This window comes from Giraffa tippelskirchi, chromosome 9 (genome assembly GCF_054371585.1).
Source record: "Giraffa tippelskirchi isolate mGirTip1 chromosome 9, T2T-mGirTip1v1.2.pri, whole genome shotgun sequence".
Classification (NCBI taxonomy): Eukaryota; Metazoa; Chordata; class Mammalia; order Artiodactyla; family Giraffidae; genus Giraffa; species Giraffa tippelskirchi.
The window spans coordinates 143,620,909-143,644,328 of NC_137283.1; the positions used below are offsets into that span (position 1 = coordinate 143,620,909).

General features: G+C 41.2%; 1 long non-coding RNA gene across 5 annotated transcripts in view; it reads right to left on the reverse strand.

The window, feature by feature from the left end:
* The window catches only part of LOC145522009 (uncharacterized), a 56,771-nt gene that overhangs the window by 14,583 nt on the left and 18,768 nt on the right, over positions 1 to 23,420 (reverse strand). For 2 of the 5 annotated variants that reach the window (XR_014065843.1, XR_014065841.1), the window contains exon 4: positions 12,955 to 13,065. This is a non-coding gene — a long non-coding RNA (uncharacterized LOC145522009). Of the gene's footprint in view, positions 1 to 6,264; positions 9,045 to 12,950; positions 13,066 to 23,420 lie in introns of those variants that run through there. The other 3 variants (XR_014065844.1, XR_014065845.1, XR_014065842.1) reach the window with 3 other exon arrangements.

Here is a 23,420-nt window from a genome sequence, read left to right on the forward strand (position 1 = left end):
CCTCAACCTTCTTCCTATGAGCAGGGCCCATCTTCCCACTGGAGGGGAAAACATTGAATTAGGTAAAACAGCCGTTCTTTGAGCCTCCAAGGTTGTAGAAGTGCTAATAAATGCTGTCCCTGTAACTTTGCATCACTTCCCCCGGGTATTTGTCATTTGTACACTGAGACATTCTGACAGCCACTTGGCAGTTGTGTTTCGTCAGGTTGTAATGGAGTACATTTCCACTGCCTTCAATATTTTTTCATTCCAATTACATGCAGTGAATCAAACCCTTGCTATGGTGAAATGCGACTGAAAGCCTCCTCAGAGCCAAGAGCCGCTGGAGAACCCAGCTCCGAAAAGTGCCAGTGGGTATGTGCAGTGCCTCCCTCTCCATGTGAAGAGCAGCTAATTTGATTTGTTCTCTTATTTGAGAGGGAACCAGATCATTTGCATTGTAAATAAAACCATTTCTTGTCTTTATTTCCATCTTTTTTGATTGCTTTTGGCTGCTTAAGTTGGATAATTGAATCATGGGCCATATGAAAGAGAGCAGAGAAAGATTTTAAATAATTTCAGCACTGAACTCAAAGAAAATGTGTGGCAGTAACAGATGAGTAAAGCATCTCTCATCTCAGCCTTAGCAAACACTGTACAGCACCTGAGCTACTAACTCTGCTTCTGGGAGACGGAGAAAGAGGCCTCTCAAAATGCATTCCCTGTGTTAAACTTGGAGCTTGGTTCTACACATTTCAATGAGACCCCAGTGTTGTCATCAGTGGTGGAAGAAAGAGCCCAGATGGGAGCACTGCCTCTGCTCCACTCAGCCTACAGTGCAAATGAGAGCCGAGTGACATTCAGTAGGATTTTTCTGCAATGAAGGTTATGGGATAAATAGTGGAAGAAACAGCTCTCCTAAGTCACTGCCTTTTGCTACAATTTAACCATGTTGAGAAGGCAGCCATTTCCTGAGATAGCAAAAAAGGAAGTGAACTTAAAATAGCCACCAAAATCATTTTAAGCCTGAATGATTTCTGTTCCTAGTGCAGCATCACTGATTTGGTATTCCCAAGAGCTACAGTTGTTTCTCCAGATGATGGTACTTGAAGAGGAAGCCTTTGAGATTCCCAGGAAGGCCTCAGAGGTGGGTTTTTTTGCAATATTTCCAGCAAAAGATTTTCATTTCTTCTTTGCTTCTCGGTGATGGTGGTGAGCGGCAGGTACTGGATAAGGAGTCCTGTTCAGAACAGTATAGAGATTCTTATCCTACTTGCGGAGATGTGAAAAATCTCCAGGAGCACTAGCTCATCCTTGCAAGGAGCAGTCTAATCCAGCCTCTGATGACTTGTTCCGAAAAGGCAGGACAGCGCCACCCCAGGTGGCGGCTAGTGGTAAAGAACTCGCCTGCCAATGCGGGAGACGAAAGAGACAAGGGTTTGATCCCTGAGTCAGAAAGATCCCTGCATTCTTGCCAGGAGAATCCCATGAACAGAGAAGCCTGCCAGGCTACAGTCATAGGGTCGCAAATCAGACACGACTGAAGCGACTTAGCATGCATCCACCTCCCCATCCTCTGGAGATTCTCTCTTTCTGGGAAAGGCTGTGTACCTAGGCTGACTCTAGACAGGCCTGAGGGCCACAACCTGTGAACCACCAGGAGATCCCTAGGTCTGACTTTAGCAAGTCACGGCCAGTTAAACCATCCTGCTCACCTCCCTGCCCCTTGGCTTCTGATCATCTCTCTTCTTTCAATATTTTATCCTCATACTGCTCTGAGCTGCCTCTTTTCTCACGCAGATTTCATTGCAGAAATCTCTCTTCCTAACATTTCTTCCATGCTTCCTGCAGCTACACGTCCACAGCAGGCCAATTCTCTCAACTCCACTATTTTTCCTTTCCCCTCCCAGCCTTCACTGAAAACTTGCACTGCCCTGAGGATTGTTGTTCAGTCGCTCAGTCACGTCCAACCCTTTTTGGCCCCATGGACTGCAGCACACCAGGCTTCCCTGTCCTGCACTGTCTCCCAGAGTTTGCTCAAATTCATGTCCATTGAGTCAGTGATGCCATCCAACCATCTCATCCTCTGTCGCCCCCCTTCTCCTCCTGCCTTCAATCTTTCCCACCATGAGGGTCTTTTCCAATGTGTTGGCTCTTTGCATCAGGTGGCCAAAGTGCCCTGAGGATTGCCCACCCCCAGAAAGTTTCCCCAGGTGGAACCATTACAATCCTGTGTCCCAAGTTTGGCCTGCTGGGTCAGCAAGGTCCTTGTTTCCCACTGTTCCCTCAGAATTGCAAGCTCTCTTCACTCGGACAAAGCCTCTCCTCCTTTATGTGAAGATCACATTGAGCCTCGTCATAGCCCTGACTGCCTCACCCACTCTAGACTCCAGTGCCTGCTGGGATTGCTGTTGTACATATTATCTCATTGTGACTATGTTGACTGTTGCACACATTGGGGTTCTGTCTTTGGTTTGGAAATAAAATTCTTTCATTTTTGATGTGGATCATTTTTAATATCTTTATTGAATTTGCTACAATGTTTTATGTTTTATTTTTTTTGGCCACAAGGCATATGGGATCTTAGCTTCCCGACCGGCGATCAAACCCACATTCCTTGCATTGGAAGGCGACGTTCTAGCCCCTGGACAGCCAGGGAAGTCCTTACAAATAACATTTTTAACTCTTATGTGCAGGCACAGTATTTCATTGATCCCTCCACACACACACACCCCTTGCATTCACCATCTTTGTGTTTACCTGCCCAACATCCTCCTGCCTACAAGCCATCCAGTCTCCTATCCAATTCACGAAGTTTCTGTTCAAATTTTATCTTTCTGATGAAACATCTCTAGGCATACCAACCCAAAGTGATTTCTCATCCTGCAAAGTCATAGCATGTATGGCCTCTGCCAGGTGATCAAAAATACCTGTGGCACTCCCTGATTCTATGAAACTTTTGAATTCACTGCCCTTTCAAATATCTTGCTGTCACTGTGTGGTGCCAAACAAGAGGTTCTCATTGTGTTAGTCCATCCTGCTCATCACCACTGTGGGTGTAAGAGTGAACCCTACAAGTGGCCAGCCAACACCTTGCATGCAAACAACAGATTTTTAATCACCATCACACATCTGATGATTAGAAACAAAAAACTGATGTCAGAACTCATTCTCAATGATAATTTAATCACTCAACTTATAGTTACAGATTTCTTTTATAATTGCAAAGTAGATGGTAAATTGTTTTTTTTTTTTTTTTAATGCACTTATACTGACAAAATCTGCCTAGAATCATAAAATTTTACACAGGAAGGAACTTTACTTCCTATATCTCTCATTCTACAAAAAAATTTTCTGTACGTTATTTTATCAGTGAGTATAGTTTAAAGCTAAGAGTTTATTTTTCACTCATATTTTGTATCCAGCTCGAGTCAGTAGATAAGTTTTGTTCATTGTAGTTTTACAGAAATGTTGGTTAATTGAGTCTCCATTTCAGTACACATTTCTACTATGAGGCAAAGAAATCAGAGTTCTGTAGAGTCTTTTCCTAATGACTCCAAGTTCTATCCCAGAAATAATATCTGTTGCTTCCCCCTGCACAAGCCATTTCTGGCCAGAAATGGTGTGGACCTAACAGAAGTAGAATATATTAAGAAGATGTGACAAGAATACACAGAACTATACTAGAAAGATCTTCATGATCCAGATAACCACCATGGTGTGATCACTCACCTAGAGCCAGACATCCTGGAATGTGAAGTCAAGTGGCCTTAGGAAGCATCACTATGAACACAGCTAATGGGAGTGACAGAATTCCAGCTGAGCTATTTCAAATCCTAAAAGAGGATGCTGTGAAAGTGCTGCACTCAATATGACAGCAAATTTGGAAAACTCAGCAGTGGCCACAGGACTGGAAAAGGTCAGTTTTCATTCCAATCCCAAAGAAAGGCAATACCAAAGAATGTTCAAACTACTGCACAATTGCAATCATCTCACACACTAGTAAAGTAATGCTCAAAATTCTCCAAGCCAGGCTTCAACAGTATGTGAACCGTGAACTTGCAGATGTTCAAGCTGGATTTAGAAAAGGCAAAGTTACCAGAGGTCAAATTGCCAACATCTGTTGGATCATCAAAAAAGCAAGAGAGTTCCAGAAAAATATCTACTTTTGCCTTATTGACAATGCCAAAGCCTTTGACAGTGTAGATAACAAAAAACTGGAAAATTCTTCAAGAGATAGGCATAACAGACCACCTTACTTGCCTCCTGAGAAATCTGCATGCAGGTGAAGAAGCAACAGTTAAAACCGGACATGGAACAACAGACTGGTTCCAAATCAGTAAAGGAGTACGTCAAGGCTGTATATTGTCACCCTGCTTATTTAACTTATGTGCATCATGTGAAATGCTGGGCTGCATGAAACACAAGCTGGAATCAAGATTGCCAGGGGAAATATCAATAACCTCTGATATTCAGATAACATCACCCTTATGGCAGAAAGTGAAGAAGAACAAAAGAGCCTCTTGATGAAAGTGAAAGAGGAGAGTGAAGAAGCTGGCTTAAAATTCAACATTCAAAAAATGAAGATCATGACATCTTGTCTCATCACTTCATGGCAAATAGATGGGGAAACAATGGAAACAGTGAGAGACTTTATTTTTTGGAGCTCCAAAAATCACTGCAGATGGCGACAGCAGTTATGAAGTTAAAAGATGCTTGCTCCTTTGAAGAAAAGATATGACCAACCTAGACAGCATATTAAAGAGCAGAGACATTATTTTGCCAACAAAGGTCCATACAGTCAAAGCTATGATTTTTCCAGTAGTCTTGTACAGATGTGAGAGTTGAACTATAAAGAAAACTGAGCACAGAAGAATTGATGTTTTTGAACTGTGGTGTTGTAGAAAACTCTTGAGAGTCCCTTAGACTGTAAGGAGATCCAACCAGTCAATCCTGAAGGAAATCAGTCCTGAATATTCATTGGAAGGACTGAAGCTGAAGCTGAAGCTCCAATACTTTGGCCACCTGATGTGAAGAACTGACTCATTGGAAAAGGCCTTGATGCTGGGAAAGACTGAAGGCAGAAGGAGAAGGGGCTGACAGAGGATGAGACAGTTAGATGGCATCACCAATTCGATGGGCATGAGTTTCAGCAAACTCTGAGTGTTGGTGATGGTGATGGACAAGAAAGCCTGGCATGTTGCAGTCCATGGGGTTGCAAAGAGTCAGACATGACTGAGTGACTGAACTGAAATGAACAAGCCAGAACCATTAGCTAGAACCAATCTGTGACCTGCCCAATGAAAGGAGCCAGAAAGAAAGGAGTTACTTCCTCCCATGTGCTAGGAAGTGAAAAACTAATGAACAGCAACAGCAACGACCATATCTCTAGCTGATGTTAAGCCATTTGTGTTATATTTATGCCATATTATTACAATATTATGAGAGAAACTGGAAGGCATTAAAATGAGTATGTATTTTGGAGTCAGAAAAGCCTAGGTTCTAAACTCTATTCTGCCACTCATTAGCTGAACCTCGAATCCCCAGGGCCAATATACTTGCCCTCTCTGAACTTCAACTATTGTTGATTTTTAGTTGCTAAGTCATGTCCAACTCTTTGTGACTCCATGGGCTGTAACCCTGCCAGGCTCCTCTGTCCATGGGATTTCCCAGGCAAGAAGACAAGAGTGGGTTGCCATTTCCTTCTCTGGAGGATCTTCCTGACCCAGGGATCAAACCTGTGCCTTCCACATTGTCAGGTGGACTCTTTACCACTGAGCCACCTGGGAAGCCCAATATATTAACTGCTAAGATTTAACCTGGCTGCCTTGAGGATTCAATGAGAGAAAATGTTTTTTGAAAAATATAGAACAATTTCTAGCAAGTAAGTAATCAGTATATGTTAGTTTCCTCTTTCTTTTCCCCCTTTTTGCTCATGCTTTGTTCACCTTCTCTTACCTTCTTTTTGTCCTTCCTTACTTCCCTTACAGCTATGGATTTGTTCTTGACCTGGGTGTGAAAGATTCAATCCATTCTCCTCACCTGCAGATTATCATGTTCACATCAATGCTCTAACAAGCTGTGCTTTCATCAGTACTTCCACCATATGTATCACTTCCAGGACTGTGTTAGGTAATTTTCTCTTTTTGATCTGATCCAGCTGTTGTATCAATACCTTTAAACAATTTGTGAATAACTCCTCACCCCAACCTCTCTAAAATTTTGTTAATTTTTCAAGACCATATTGTTTCTCACCACATCAATTGTAAGACTTTCAGCACTAAGAGCATTTTCAAACTTTATATCACTTATAGAGTCAAGCATTTTCCTTTGTCTTACCCACACAATATCAAGTGTAAAGTAGTTCATTGGTGACAGCCATGGTGGACTATTATTCTGGGGCTGCCAGAGCAATGGCCACGAGTTAGATGGGTGAAAAAATGAGATTCATTGCCTCACAGTTCTGCAAACTAGAAGTCCAAGATGAAGTGTTGGCAGGGTTAGTTCCTTCCGAGGTCCCTGAGAGAATCTCTTCCATGACTCTCACCTTGCTTCTGGTGTTTTGTTTTCCAGAGTTTATAGAAACATCTCCTTGGTCTCTGCCTTCATCTTCACATGGTGTTCTCTTTGTGTGTGTCCCATGGTCTGCTTTTCATAAAGATACTAGTCATGCTGGGTTAGTCCCACCCTAATAAAGTTATTTTGACTAATCACCTCTGCAATGGCGCTGTCTCTAAATACATTCACATTCTGAGGAAATAAGGAGTTAGGACTTCAACATATGAATTTGAAGGGGACACAATCCATAGCATATAGGTTACTATGATCAAGGTGAATACTTCATAATTTTACAGATGGAACAGTACGACATCGATATTTGTGCCATGTCCAAGTATAATTTTCAAATGACAAAAACTTGATACTGACAGTGAACATCTATCAGAAATTAATTTACTCAATTCATGAAAGAACTTGCAGAATGGTAAAACTTATTCCAAGAGCATCTGAGGAACAGAAGTTGGTATCTTACCCAGCAAAGATAAGCCAAAATGAGTTTGCTAAGTTACAGACAAAACTGGAAAATGATCTCTAGACAATAGACTCATAACCTTTGAGATTATCTTTTCTATTAGACTTAAATTATTTACATATGACTAGGCTGGACAAATCAGAAACTGACATGTAACTTTACAGAGTCTGTGCACTATTCAGTAGTCTAGAGCAGGTCAAAGTTCCATATTCCTATATGATTATTAATTACGGTGGAAAAATATGATATTTAAAGGACCTGTAGCCATCTTTTTCCCTTCTTTCCATGTTTTGGTTGTGCTTTCTTAGTAGTCCTCCCTAGATAATCTCTAAAAATTATACACAAAAAGCTGCTTTTATAATGGGTTGACCTGATTACTTTATAGATGTAAAACAATGGTATTATTTAACTATATAGACTTCTTTATGATAATCAAATGGAGAGCTAGTTACTAAGGTCATAAAATTAATTTTAGTCTTGAAATTTCATAAAGAATCCTGGACTGTGAATACACTTTGAAAGTCCATCATTTGATCTTCTATCTGGAAGCTAGGAAATCAAGCCCAAGAAATACTTTCTGCTAGGTTTCCCTTGCACAATTAGTAAATATGGGTGAACTTCTCTCTCTTCAAGGTCTCTGATATCTGCTCAAGCACCTGACCTGCAAAGAAATTATTTTTCTTCCTACTTGTGATACAAGGACTCCTTTGTCCACAGCAGGTAACAGACCAGTTTTCTGGAAGAGATTTATAGGCATATGTTCCACATGAATTAAAACACTTGCTCTTTAGTTATGTCTTATCACAAGTGCATTCAGTTCAGTTCAGTTGCTCAGTCAAGTCCGACTCTTTGTGACCCCACAAATCGCAGCAGGCCAGGCCTCCTTGTCCATCACCAACTCCCGGAGTCTACGCAAACCCATGTCCATCGAGTCGGTGATGCCATCCAACCATCTCATTCTCTGTCGTCCCCTTCTCCTCCTGCCCCCAATCCTTCCCAGCATTAGGGTCTTTTCCAGTGAGTCAACTCTTCGCATGAGGTGGCCAAAGTATTGGAGTTTCAGCTTCAACATCAGTCCTTCCAATGAACACCCAGGACTGATCTCTTTTAGGATGGACTGGTTGGATCTTCTTGAAGTCCAAGGGACTCTCAAGAGTTTTCTCCAACACCACAGTTCAAAAGCATCAATTCTTCAGTGCTCAGCTTTCTTCACTGTCCAACCCTCATATCCATACATGACCACTGGAAAAACCATAGCCTTGACTAGATGGACTTTTGTTGGCAAAGTAATGTCTCTGCTTTTAAATATGCTATCTAGGTTGGTCATAACTTTCCTTCCAAGGAGTAAGTGTCTTTTAATTTCATGGCTGCAGTCACCATCAGCAGTGATTTTGGAGCCCAAAAAAATAAATTCTGACACTATTTCCACTGTTTTTCCGTCTATTTCCCATGGAGTGATGGGACCAGATGCCATGATCTTAGTTTTCTGAATGTTGAGCTTTAAGCCAACTTTTTCACTCTCCTCTTTCACTTTCATCAAGAGGCTCTTTAGTTCTTCTTCACTTTCTGCCATAAGGGTGGTGTCATCCGCATATCTGAGGTTATTGATATTTCTCCCAGCAATCTTGATTCCAGCTGGTGTTTCTTCCAGCCCAGCGTTTCTCATGATGTACTCTGCATATAAGTTAAATAAGCAGGGTCACAATATACAGCCTTGACGTACTCCTTTTCCTATTTGGAACCAGTCTGTTGTTCCATGTCCAGTTCTAACTGTTGCTTCCTGACCTGCATACAGGTTTCTCAAGAGACAGGTCAGATGGTCTGATATTCCCATCTCTTTCAGAATTTTCCACAGTTTATTGTGATCCACACAGTCAAAGCCTTTGGCATAGTCAATAAAGCAGAAATAGATATTTTTCTGGAACTCTCTTGCTTTTTCGATGATCCATTGGATGTTGGCAATTTGATCTCTGGTTCCTCTGCCTTTTCTAAAACCAGCTTGAACATCTGGAAGTTCACGGTTCACGTAGGTTTGCTAGGATACCAGAACAAAGTATCACAGAGTGGGTAGCTTACATACTAGAAATTTATTCCCTTATGGTTCTGGAGGTTAGACATTCAAGATATATGTATCAGTGGGACTGGTTTCCTTCTGAGGCCACTCTCCTTGGCTCATAGATGGCCATTTCACCCTTTGTCTTTAAATGGTCTTTCCTCTATGTATCTGTGTCTTAACCTTGTCTTCTTAGAAGGACACCAGTCATACTGAATTAGGGCCCACCTACCTGGCCTTATGTGTGTGTGCATGCTAAGTCGTTTCAGTCGTGTCTGACTCTTTACAGCCCTGTGGACTGTATCCCTCCAGGCTCCTCTGTCCATGGAATTCTCCAAGCAAGACTACTGGAGTGGGTTGCCATGCCCTACTCCAGGGGATCTTCCCAACCGAGGGATCAAACCCACTTCTCTTATGTCTCTAGCATTGGCAAATGGGTTCTTTACCACTAGTGCCAGGTGGGAAGCTCCCTACGTGGCCTCAGTTTGCCTTAATTATCTCTGTGAAGAACCTATCTCCAAGTACAGTTACATTTTGAAGTACTAGAGGTGATAATTTCAACATATGGATTTGGGGAAATACAATTTGTCCACAACTTTAAGTATATCTGAATTAGCCTTTTCCAAGAAATCTTCAGGTTGTCCTTTGTTAACAATCAAATTCATAACTTCTGGTAAGCCTGAGAGGAAAGTAGAAGCAAGTTGCTGATGTCAAGACTGAATGGCTGCTAATTCATTGTGTGTGTGTGTGAAGTAGCTTCAGTCATGTCCAACTATTTGTGACCCCATGGACTATAGCCTGCCAGTCTCCTCTGTCCATGGGATTCTCCAGGCAAGAATACGAGAGTAGGTTGCTATACCCTCCTCCAGGGGATCTTCCTGACCCAAGGAACAAGCCCATGTCTTCTGGGTGCCCTGTATTGGCAGAAAGGTTCTTTACCACGAGCGCCACATTATAGTTATCAACAATATCATAAAGGAGAAGAAGAAAATTGTCTATTGAAGTCAGTAAGATACATATTCTTTTTAAAGGAATAGATTCATGTTTCCATTAAGAATGAGAACATAATACAGGGTGACATGTTTTTAGAGCTTCTCAGCACATCTTATAAAGTGTACAACCAATTAAACATATTAATATTTTTTGTACAAAATTAGCCTACAGAAAGCTTCCTTATTTAACAACTTTACTCATGAAACTCATTCAGTGATGTTGAGATAGTTAAGAAAAAAATAAAACATTCCAAAGATTTCCAATTATCACTTTCTCCAATAGGGAATGATTTATTGTCTGTGCACAAGCTATATTCATACATACAGAAAGATATGTGGACTATTTAGTTGAGTCTAGCCTAATGGTCCAATAACCACTAGACTCCAGGCCTGGATATAGAAAGACACAATACCCAAACAATAAATTGTATATTCAAGTTGCCCTACTGTTTATACAGTCACAACCAGTTGATCTGATAGCTGTTAATCCTTGGTCCCGCTGTAGAAAGAAATAGTCCTAACCCTGATATAGACAAACATCATTGACCAACTCACATAGCCAAGATTTGGAAACAAACAAACAAACAAAAATAAATAGAAAGAAAAAAGAGAAAAAGAAGGAAAAAAGACAAAACATGAGACATAACATAGGGGAAAAAAGATTCAACTAAGGAAAGGTTTTAAGGCCAATTAAAATTCACTCTGGGAAGCAAAAGCAGTGTGCCTGGGTAGGTCCTAATCAAAATAAATAGCTAGTCAAAGATATATGCCTCTAGAGGATTGGGTAATTTTTAGTTAGATACTTTTCTGAATGACAACTTTCTTTTACCTTAATTTCCATATATGTGACATTTTTTTTCTTATTAGCTCCATGAGAGGTATTCGTTTTTAGGATGGACTTCAACCAGGAAGTGAAAATAGCAGAATTTCCCCTGCCTTCACATCACTACCTTATGAATTAGACTATAGCAAAAAGTTAAAAATGGAAAGAATATCTCAATTTGCAGGACCATGCAAACTGAAAAAGATTTCATTTTCTAGATCATAGAAAATCTGTGGCAGTGAGTTGACATGTGCTACAGGGCACTGGTGAACATAAATCTAGGGCTTTCATTAATTAGGAAACCACTTAGGTTAAATATTGAGAATTTATAGAAGCACAAATTGCCAAGATCCTTTGGATCATAGCAAAAGCAAGAGAATTCCAGAGAAACATCTACTTCTGCTTCATTGACTATGCTAAAACCTTTGACTGTGTGGATCACAACAACTGGAAAATTCTTCAAGAATGGGAATGCCAGACCACCCTACCTGCCTCCTGCAAAACCTGTATGCAAGTCAAGAAGAAACAGAAGCAAACATGGAAACAGACTGATTCAAAATTGGGAAAGGAGTATGTCAAGGCTGTATATTGTCACCCTGCTTATTTAATTTATATGTGGAGTACAACATGAGAAATGCCAGGCTAGATGAAGCACAAGCTGAATCAAGATTGCCAGAAGAATATCAATAACCTAAGATATGCAGATGACACCACCCTAATGGCAGAAAGCAAAAAGGAATTAAAGAACCTCTTGATGAAGGTGAAAGAGGAGAGTGAAAAAGCTTGCTTAAAACTCAACACTCAAAAAACTAAGATCATGGCATCTGGTCCCATCACTTCATGGCAGATAGATGGGGAAACAGTGACAGACTTTATTTTCTTGGGCTCCAAAACCACTATAGATGGTGACTGCACCATGAAATTAAAAGATGCTTGCTCCTTGGAAGAAAGGCTATAACCAACCTAGACAGCATATTAAAAAACAGAGACATTACTTTGCCAACAAAGGTCCATATAGTCAAAGCTATGATTTTTCCAGTAGTCATGTATGGATGTGAGAATTGGACCATAAAGAAGGCTGAGCACCAAAGAATTGATGTTTTTGAACTGTAGTGTTGGAGAAGAACTCTTGCGAGAACCTTGGACTGCAAGGAGATCCAACCAGTCAATCCTAAAGGAAATCAACCCTGAATATTCACTGGAAGGACTGATGCTGAAGCTGAAGCTCCAATACCCTGGCCACCTGAGGCAAAGAGCCAGCTAGCTGGAAAAGACCCTGATGCTGGGAAAATTTAAGGATAGGAGGAGAAGGGGGCGATAGAGAATGAGATAATTGGATGACATCACTGATTCATTGGATGTGAGTCTGAGCAAATTCAGGGAGATAGTGGAGAATAGGGAAGTCTGGCTGTAGTCCATGGAGTCAGAAAGAGTCTGACATGACTTAGCCACTGAACAACAACAGGGTAGGAAAGAGGTTCCCAGGACAGAGATACTTTCATTCTAAGTTTTTCAATTTTTATTTTTACTACAGAATTATTTGTTCAAAAGCACTATTAACTGGAAACATGAAGAAGTAACACAAGTCTGTAAGAGATGTTAAGATTGAATCAGGTGGGGAATACCAGGACTCCTGCTTGCCTTCCCACCTTGGCCTTTAGACTTCTGTGATCCCTAAGAAGCTCCTCTGATACCCAAGAGCTCTCTAGAGCATGTTGGAAAATCATTTATGGAGCCCTTTCTACTTAGTTTATGGATAAAACAATAGCAAAAAAAAAAAGAAGTTTCCTTGACCAGGAAATGTTCTTCTCCAAGTTCACAGAGATCAGGGACAGAATTTGGACCAGACCACCCAACTTCTTTATATACCCTGGTAGCTCGGTGGTAAAGAGTCTGCTTGCAATGTGGGAGACCCACCTTCGATTCCTGGGTTGGGAATATCCCTTGGAGAAGGTAATGGCAGCCGACTCCAGTATTCTTGCCTGGGAAATCCAATGGACAGAGGAGCCTGGCGGTCTACAGTTCATGGGGTCGCAAGAGTTGGAAATGACTGAGCGACCATTACTTACTTACTTACTTACGCAACTTCTTCCTCTCCAAGGACTCTCTGGTTCTCTATGCCGTCTCTCTGAAATATTGCTCCTTGTCTGTGCACTGCCCACTCATTGACCCTCTTTTCATAGTAACTCTGCAAATGCAAAAGAGTCTCATATTTGCTTTCAAATCTACTAAATGTTATTATTCTTGTAATCTTGCAAAGGGACTTGCAAATTCAACACCAAGATCAATGCGTCTAACATTTTCATGTTATCTAGTAAATGAAAAGAAAAAAAAAGGCAAGATGGCTTGGAGCTGATAATTACAGTATGCTGGGATAACATCTGCTTCCTAAAACATTCTGTAGAATTTTCATTTTTGTGCATGAACATATTGATGGAAGATCTGTGAGTTTTTTCTAGAGTTTCAAAGGTCATTTTCAAATCTTTGAATTTTCTTTGTCATTTTATCACTTCCTGCTCCTAGATGAAGTTCTGTATTTCCTGTTGTGTCCTTATGTTTCCAGGGCAGATTTTCATTGTTCTTTTAATCATTTGTCAATTTAATAAACTATTTTATGATTTGGACACAAATAATGGGCTTTTGTGGAGAAATGCTCGGGTTTAGAAAGAAGGAAGGAAGGAGGGGGTGTGAAGTAGAGGAATAAGCTCAAGCACACTGGGATTGCCTTTTAAAATCCTACACAGATTTTTCCCCTCATTCAGATAACTTGCTGACCTTATCCTATGCTACATCTGATTGCAATTACTTCAGTTTGTTAAGCTGACCAATTTTAGAAACTTGGACAATGTACTTCGTTGCAATCAGATCTGCGTTAAAACCCAGAAATGAAGGATAAATTGGTTATTGCCACTGAAGTTGTTATGGTGAATTTTTTCCAAAAGAAATACACTCATGTCAGCAGCCCTGAACTTTCATTTCTCCAAACTTCTAACGTGTCTTCTGCAAATAAGCCTAGTATCTTCCACACAATAGGCTTCCCTGGTGGCTCAGTGGTAAAGAGTCCATCTGCAATGCAGGAGACTCAGGTTTGATCCCTGGGTTGGGAAGATCCCTTGGAGGTGGGCATGGCAACCCACTCCTGTTTTCTTGCCTGGAGAATCCCATAGAGGAGCCTGGTGGGCTATAGTCCACAGGGTTGCAAAGAGTCGGATATGACTGAAGTGACTTAGCACATCTTCTACATAATCTGTAATTTCATGAAACACAGTTGTAAGCTGTTACAGTAGGTTTTCATAATTCTTCACTTCTCCTTTGTAAATTTTATAATTATTGCCAAAACATTTTAAGGTAAAAAACACACAGAAAGGAAAAAATGAGGGGAGAGTCATACCATAAACTTTTCGGCATTAGAATATAGATTCTCCCTGTTCACTAATACATTTCAATTTATCTTTCTATCAGTCTGCCATTCCCATGGGTGGATTTAGCGACCTCTTAACACAATGTGATTTAAGGGGCACAAAAGAAGGTATCTCTCTGATTTTTAAAAATTCACTAATTGCTTAGCCTGCAGACCCCCCCCCCTTTCTCTCTAGAGTAGAGATCTGGATGCAGAAATCTCAGTGAAAATGCAGGTGTGTCACTAGACTCTTATTTAGGATCTGCACTGAAGGCTTTGTAATTTCCCAAGATGGTAAAGCCCTAATGGGATGAGATGGGACTTCAGGAGGGTAAAGTGAGTCACAGAAAATGGCAGCTAGTCACACGCCTGGAATCACGAAGTTCTAGGCATTTTTGTTGGCAGAGAAGACCAGGCCTAGATAAAGTATTTTGACAGGGCCACCAACAGGTGCCGGGTAATGAGAAAGCCAGCTACTTCCCAAGCGTGGGCATGCATGCATGCTCAGTCACTTCAGTTGTGTCTGACTCTTTTGTGACCCTGTGGACTGTAGCCCTCCAGGATCCTCTGTCCATGGGATTCTCCAGGCACGAATACTGGAGTAGGTTGCCGTGCCCTCCTCCAGGGGATCTTCCTGACCCAGGAATTGAACCCACATCTCCTGCAGCTCCAGCACTGCAGGCAGTTTCTTTACCACTGAACTAACAGGGAAATCCATAAATGGAGTAACTTCTTATATTTCTGTTTAGGTTGTAAAGTCAACACGTAGGCATAAAACAACTTAGTCACAGTTATGTAAAACTCCTTCAAATTACCTTTTTTTTCATTAATTTTTTTTATAATTGTTTATAGCTATCCAGCTAAAGACTACATTTCCCAGCTTTCCTTGCAACTAAATGTGGTCACGTGACTAAGTACTGCCAATGGGAGCTGAGGTAAATCGGTATGTACAATTTCTAAAATGTTGCATTAAAAAAGAAGGTATATGGAATTTTCCTGGTGGTCCAGTAGCTAGAAATTGGTGCTTTCACTGCTGGGCCTGGCTGCACACAGCACAGTGAAAAGAAAAAAAAAAAGGAAAAAATTAAAAATCAAAAAGAAGGGATATGCTCTCCACTGTGCTGGCTTGAAGGATGAGCACAGCACAAGATGGAAGCCACATGGTGAGGATAACAGAGCAAAAAGACAGAATGATCATGGGCCCTGATGAATTCTTAGAGCAAGCCACCCACATTTAAATGAGCACAACAAGCCAACTCTTCTCTCTCTTATGACTTATCTTTCTTAGAAAAAAGGATATCTGTATAGAAAATCAGCATTAGGCCCCCAAGAACTTACGATTTTGAGAGACCCTAAAGTGAAAAAAAATGGCAAATTTGTATTTCCAGATTCCACTGAAAAGACATCAACTGAGAATGACTCATTCCTCCCCCCCACCCCCCTTCACTTCCCTTTTGGTTTAAGAAAAACTGAATTCTCATCACCTCTCTCTCTTTCCTGCTAATCGGTACAATTTTAAAAATTGAGACACCTTGGATAAATCATACATTTTTTATTAAAATGCATTCTTTGTAAGAATTTGCCATGACTCATGTATGATTGTTCCAAAGATTTATGTGACCAACTCATGTCAGTTTTTCCACTGCATGATCTTCCCTTTTTGCTGAATATCTGTCAGAACACATCTGTGCTGTGTGTACAAAATTTCACCTCTTGAGAGCCCTACATTTGACAGAATCAAGTTTGCCTCATTTTTCAAACAGTGTTAATTCGATTTAAAAATATTTTTCTCATTAAGTTATTCCAAGGGTCTTTTTTTTATTCTATCTCTTGATTTAGTCTATCGTAGATCTACTTGTTTAATTAGAATTTTACCGATGGAAAGCTGGAAAGCTCAATAAAATTTGGCTATCATTTCCTACCTCCTGTCAAACTCCGTGTCATGTATCAAAAGGAGGAGGGAAAGTATTGCTTTCTTCAGACAGCACAAGACAAACAGTAGAGATCCAATCCATTTGGAAAATGTCTTCCTCATATCTTTTATCTGTAGGTGAATGTCCTTTATAGTGGATTTCTCAATGCATCTTGGACATGTTGTATTTATATACAAATCCCAGGAAATAAATTTGTATGTATCCCTGAGGAAAGTTTCATGGAAACATCTACTCTTTGTCACTTTAGGACTATAGGAATCTCTGTAACATACCCCTTTCGATAAAGATCTTAGGGATACCCAATAGAGTCAGTCTTCATAAGGCAAGATATCCCTACCTCTGCTCTATATGGAAGACAAGTTAGAATCATTGTTACCACTTTAAATGCCTTCAGCAGGTTAATGTGTTATTAGTAGTATAACTTATCACCAACATATATTTATTTATTTCCAGCTAGAAGAATTGATTTCCAATTCCAATTAGAACAATTAATTTCCAACTAGAATTGATTTCCAACTAGAAGACACTGGAGTTGAAGCTCCAATACTTTGGCCATCTGATGTGAAGAGCCAACTCATTGGAAAAGATCCTGATTCTGGGAAAGACTGAGGGCAGGAGAGGGGGACGACAGAGGATGAGATGGTTGGATAGCATCGCTAATTCAATGGACATGAGTTTGAGCAAACACTGGGAGGTGGTGAAGGACAGGGAAAGCTGGCATGCTGCAGTCCACGGGGTTGCAAAGAGTCAGACATGACTGAGCAACTGAACAACAACAAACTAGAAGAAAGTCTCTGCCCTTCATAGGTGATACAAGTAAAGATAATTACTTGCCGCTAAGGAGCTATCAATCCAGGTTCAGAAACTTGTGGGAGTCCCTAGGTTTTCAAGATGAACAGAAGCTTTTAGGAGAACAAAGTCATGGCCCTCAGGTACTACCTCATAAAAGAGAGTCCCTAAGATGGGCTTAAAACTCAACATTCAGAAAACTAAGATCATGGCATCCTGTCCCATCACTTCATGGCAAATAGATGGGGAAACAGTGGAAACAGTGAGAGACTTTATTTTCTTGGGCTCCAAAATCACTGCAGATGGTGACTGCAGCCATGAAATTAAAAGACACTTGCTCCTTCGAAGAAAAGATATGAACAAACTAGACAGCATATTAAAAAGCAGAGACATTACTTTGCCAACAAAGGTCTGGTCTAGTCAAAGCTATGGTTTTTCCAGTGGTCATGTATGGATGTGAGAGTTGGACTATAAGGAATGCTGAGTCACCGAAGAATTGATGTTTTTGAACTGTGGTGTTGGAGAAGACTCTTGAGAGTCTCTTGGACTTCAAGGAGATCCAACCAGTCCATCTTAAAAGAAACCAGTCCTAAATATTCACTGGAAGGACTGATGCTGAAGCTGAAACTTCAATACTTTGGCCACCTGATGCAAAGAACTGACTCCTTGGAAAAGGCCCTGATGCTGGGAAAGATTAAAGGCAGGAGGAGAAGGGGCCGACAGAGGATGAGATGGTTGGATGGCATCACCTACTCTATGGACATGAGTTTGAGTAACCTCCAGGAATTGGTGATGGACAGGGAACCTGGCATGCTGCAGCCTGTGGGGTCGCAAAGAGTCGGATACACGACTAAGCGACTGAACTGAACTGAAGAAAGGTTACACTGCCTTGGCCTGTTCAAATTCCTTGTGCTTGTCATCATATCATTGGCGTTTGAATAGACTTTTTAACCTTCAGTGAATTTAGTACTTCTTAGGGGCTACATCTTATAAATCCTTGTGGTGTTCAATTCCCATCTTATTGCTATAAACACAAAGTACATCAATGACTGAATGAGTGAAAGAGTAAATGAATAAACTTTCGATATGTTGTTCATAGAGTTGACAAAACGATCTAATTCATCTTCAGGTTAAGATCCAGGACATCATGACCCAATGAAAGGAATGAAAGGACTTTTGCTTGCACTTTTTGTTGTTTAGTCACTCGGTGTGTCCAGCTCGTGGACTACAGCCCACCGGGCTCTTCTGTCTATGGGATTTCCCAGGCAAGAATACTGGAGTGGATTGCCATTTCCTTCTCCAGGGGATCTTTCCGACCCAGGCATCGAACCAGTGTCTCCTGCGTTGGAAGGCATATTCTTTACTGTCAGATATTCTTTTAGGTGCTGGGTATACAGTGATGAATAAGCTAAGAATTTGTCCTAAAGAAGCTTACATTCTAGGGAGAAAATGCTGGGGAAAGAATTTCTCTATAGTAAATGAATCAGCCAGTGAGGAAGCAAGATTACAACCATGTCAACTTGGGCTTACTGGTAAACAGAACTTGTTTACTCAAGCTTTATAAAATTAACAATAAAATGGTTTCAGCCTCACAATTGAATAAAGCAAAATTTATTACTCCTTGAAAAGCAGAAATGAAAAGTTATCACAATTCTCTTTTACTTTATTGGTTCATCAATAAGAGAGACATTTTAAAAATAAAGTAAAATAAAAATGTTTAATTTTCTGAAAGAAATAACTTAACTATGCTTTGCCTAAAGTTTTATTCTGTGCCTTAAGCCTGTGTTTCTTTATGTGCTATCCGTTCTTAATTCCTTCTGTCTCTTTTAACAATCTTTATCAATGCATTAATTTCTTCAATAAAATTCTTATGAGGAGGAAAATACTGACAAGTTGCCCAATTTTTAAAAAGTACTTATGTCTTATACAATCTGGTGAATAAAATACTATTAATTTAAAGAAGTTTAACTGTCCTTAGCTTCCTCTCCATGACTCTCCAGCCCTACCCCTTCCCCTACCTCCCACCCCACCTTGGAATAAGCTGAAGGTTAGCTATGAATGAGATGAATGTTTCTTTGTTTCTAAAATTTGAATTTCTAAGTTGTTATAATTGAATCACTATTAGGCAGCTACCTTTTATCACAAGCGATAGGTCAAGATGGAGAGTAGAAATCCATCCTTCACTAACTTGAAATATTTTTTTTTTAAGTAGAAAACTTGAACTTAAAATGTTACTGTTTATTATTCATTATAACGATTGCTAAATATTGATTTAGACTAGATATAGCTTCCTCCATATATAAAATATATGGGCTCAGTTCATTTTGGAAATATTGTACTTCTATGATGTCAGGCCATGTCAGGAATTTTGCAGCCTTTCTGTGGAAAATAATATACTAAAGATACATATGTGTCAGTCATATTTTATTCATTTTTACCCTTTTCCATCTTAATGATTAAAACATTTTAAAGCAATTGTTTCTGAATTCCCTTCCAGACCACCCCCCCCAACACTAAATTAGGTTTCCCAGTACAGAAGTGGTACCCAGACCACTAAGGTACCATCAAGGAGGGACAGAACATGGAAACGTCTCACCAGAGCAAAAAGAACTCCATAGATTCAGGAAGGAAGGGAGGGATGAAGAGGTGAAGGGAAGGACCAGAAAGAAATCTGGCATCTGTGGTGGAGCTGACCACATATTCACAATCTCATTTCTCTTGCTGGGTTCCGAAGTATCCCACACTTGCCATCTCCCTTGCACTTGGAATTGAACAGTAGACTACATATCAAGGGGATGGAATGAGATGGGGAGGTGGCATTCTCCCTTCAGGCTTGACCCAGAAAACTCCCCTAATAAGACTGCACATTCTCCTTCTCTTTTCTGTCAAGCCTGCCGGCTGAAGAGGATTAGAGAAGCTTTCACAGGGGGAGTTAGGTGATGATGGAGTCACTTGAGGGAGTGAGGGCAGCAGAGCACCCATATTGGATGTGTGATATGAGTAAGAAATACATCTTCTCTGGGTTAACACAGTGAGATACCCACTTATCTCTTACAGCAATTAAGTACCCCGACTAATACAGCACCTAAAGAAATGAATTGGTGATGGACTCCATGCCTTCTTCTAGTCCTATGAAGTGGTGGATCCTCATCAAGACTCTGTTAGGTCATATCTAAGGAGAAAAGGAGCACTAGAAGGTTCTCCATGTCATTGGTAAAGGGGTGCATCCTGTCCATTTATACACTGTAAAACTTCAGGGAGAGGACTTCATTATTCAACATAGGAATGTCTTATTTTCTGATACTGTATTGATGGCAAATGATCTCTTTATTCCTTTGGGGGGAAGCGAGAATCCTGGGGCAGTAACGATAGATTTTGTTGACATATGAAGCAATTTTGGCAAACCTAGCAAGCCTTTTGGTTGTGATTTATATCTAGCCAGGGAGAAATGACATCTGGGCTGTCTGATTTATTCACTAGCAAAATGCTGGCTGAACCTAAAATAAGAAAATAGAGATTTATGTAACAGATTGCAGCGCCTTAATTTAAGAATGGCTAGGAAACCAGCAGACACTCCACGGCTCGGCTCTGCTTGGAATCACATGCTGCAAGTTAATATCACCTTTCTCAAAGCATGAAGTCACATGTTGAGAGTCAGGGCATTATTTCTTCACCTGAACATTTTCAAAATTACTATTTCATATCCAAATAAGTCCTGGCATTAAACGACCTTTCAACTGCCATGAAAAAGCAAAGAGCTCTTGTGGAATTTAGCAGACTGCTCTGGTCTATTGTGGGCTTCCCAAGTCGTTCTGTGGTAAGGAATCTGCCTGCTAGTGAAGGACTCAGGTTCAGTCCCTGGGTTGGGAAGATCCCCTGGTGAAGGAAATGGCAACCCACCCCAGTATTCTTGCCTGAAAAATCCTAGGACAGAGGAGTCTGGCAGGCTACAGTCCAAGGGGTCGCAAAGAGTCAGACACAACTGAGCGACTGAGCATGCGCACATGGTCTATTGTGCCTCAGCTCGGAAACCCACAAGTGACTTCGCATTCATCTCCATGCCAGGAGAACTCAGGAAATACTGCGATTTGAGAGTAAGAATTCTGTCCCTTCTATTAAGAAGTCAATGTCATAATTGTTTTCTTTTCAAAACCCAACAAAGTTTTCCTGGAACACACTCAATGCTGTGAAGTCCAAAATGCAATTTCTCCCTAGTCTCAGCGCCCACACTAGATGCTATTCTCCCAAAGCACCCTTTCCTTCTCACCTTGGGGACACTGAGTCACGTCACAGAGCACTGCTTCTTGCTTCCTGCTTTGCCCAGGCTGTGAGAGATCTCAGCACTGACACGCAGTCCCCACTAGAGAGCCAGAGGACTCCTTGGCAGGACTGTGATGTGCTAACCTTATTCTAACTCCTCCCTGCATGTCTCCCCTTTCTCAGTCAGACATTAGTCAATCAAGCAATACGTTTATCATGTTGGCTGACTGAAATTCCAAATGAGGCTGGGAGATTCACAGAGAGAGTGGAAAAAAAAAACAGCAGAAGACAGAAGAATGATGAAATGAGAAGGGAAGAAGAAACGGCTAGGAGAGAGGAAAAGAGGGAGGGATACATATATCCATCAGTGGTCAGCAGGTGAGAAAGTTGAGTCCCTCATCAAAGGATCATTAGACAGGAGTATTTACCTTTTTTCCTTTAAAGAAAAATTTTCTTTACCTTCTTTCTTTAAAGGCTGTTGCTATTGCTCCCTTGTGCTTTCAGATTCCCCACACAGTGAAGAGACTGCACAGAAGAATCCCTCCTGCCATATGGAATTTTGTCAGCTCATCATGCCTTCCTTAAAGCCAAGGTTTGGGAAGAATCACTGTTGTCACAGTGGAGGATGAGATTTTTTATCCTCAGCAAGGCTGGGGAAGCTAGATTATACAAATTCTTCCAAGAATATCTGTCCGTGTAACTACAGGAAAAATTTTTCGTCAGCCAAAGGAATGGATCTGTAGTGGATCTAAAATTTGGTCTGCAAAACTAGAGTGCAAGAAATATCACATTTATGTCTTGTCTTCATTGGCTCCAAGTTCACTTTTCTCTGAGATGGTGAGAAATCCAATCCCTGTCAGCATTGGGGCTTTAGTTACACCTCCCCAGTCATGCAAAATTGCCTGTCATCTTCTGGATTGGACAGTGTTAGGAGGCAGCCCTGGTCTTCTGTCCCACGTGGTCATCACTGATGTGCTTGCTTCCCAACCCCAAGATGTCCCCCAGAGGTGGGGAATTCCTCAGCTTCAAGCCAAGCCTAGGCCCCCAGGAGCTCGGGTGTTACATCCTCCCATCCCACGCCCACCCCACCCCCCACCCCCCAGAGAAATCTCCCATCTGGGGCTCTGTGAATAAGTGTGTGATAGAGAGAAGTCTCTGGCACTTTCCCCAGATTCCTTTCCTCCTTTGAGCCCAGTCAGTTCTTCCTTTTGAACTCCAAGCCATACAGTTCATCTGCCCACTCCTCTTCCAGGAGCATCCAGTGCCACCAGCCCGAGTTTTCACAAAGGATCACTCAGCATCAAAGAAGAAGAATTGCCTTCTCTGCCTGGAAACCCCTGCTTTCCTCCCTGTATCACACATCTTTCCGAGGTAAGGGAACACAGAGACCTGGCCACAAGAGCAAAATAGCCATCAACAACTCGCTTAATGATCCCTCCACAAATAACCGGAAGGGGAATGAGAGGCATCTCTGAGGAGCGGAAGTGGCAGAAACCGCGGGGCAGTGGGGGCTCTGGTGCCACCTCACATCCCTCCCTTGAGGAAGGGGTTCCCACGACAATCACCCGGACACGAGAAGAGAACCTCCGTGGGAAAGGGACACGATCTGGTCTTGGGAGGAACAAAGCTTTTGACGGGGAAAAATTGGGGCTCACGTAGGAATTCTACCATGGAGAAGCTATGTGACATTGTGCAAATTAACCTCTACTGCGCATCTTAGTGTTCCCGCCATAAAATGGGATGATAACACTTCTTGCAAAATACTCTTGAAGAGTGAATGAGTCTCTTCTCTGTTGACTCTTCTCAAATGTACCAAATTATTCTCTAGGATGAAGGCAGAAGGGCAGGAAATGAGAAAAACGCCAGAGGAACATCCTCTGACAAAATCTGAGAAGACCCTCCTCTCCAGCCCAGTGTCTTACTAAGATCCACATGTCAGATCAAGTAGGTGAAGAGGAAGATGCCTGGAATCACTGTTCCCACCACCTCTCCTTTCCCTGAGGATCCTGAAAAATACACACCAGGATGGTTAAACCCCTAAATCTTGGAATCAGTGGAAACCAGGTTTGGATCCCAACTTCATCTCAACAGGCTCAGTGAGCCTACTGAAGTATGAAACAGGGGTAATCCTCTTTACAACAAGAATTACCAGAAAAAGAA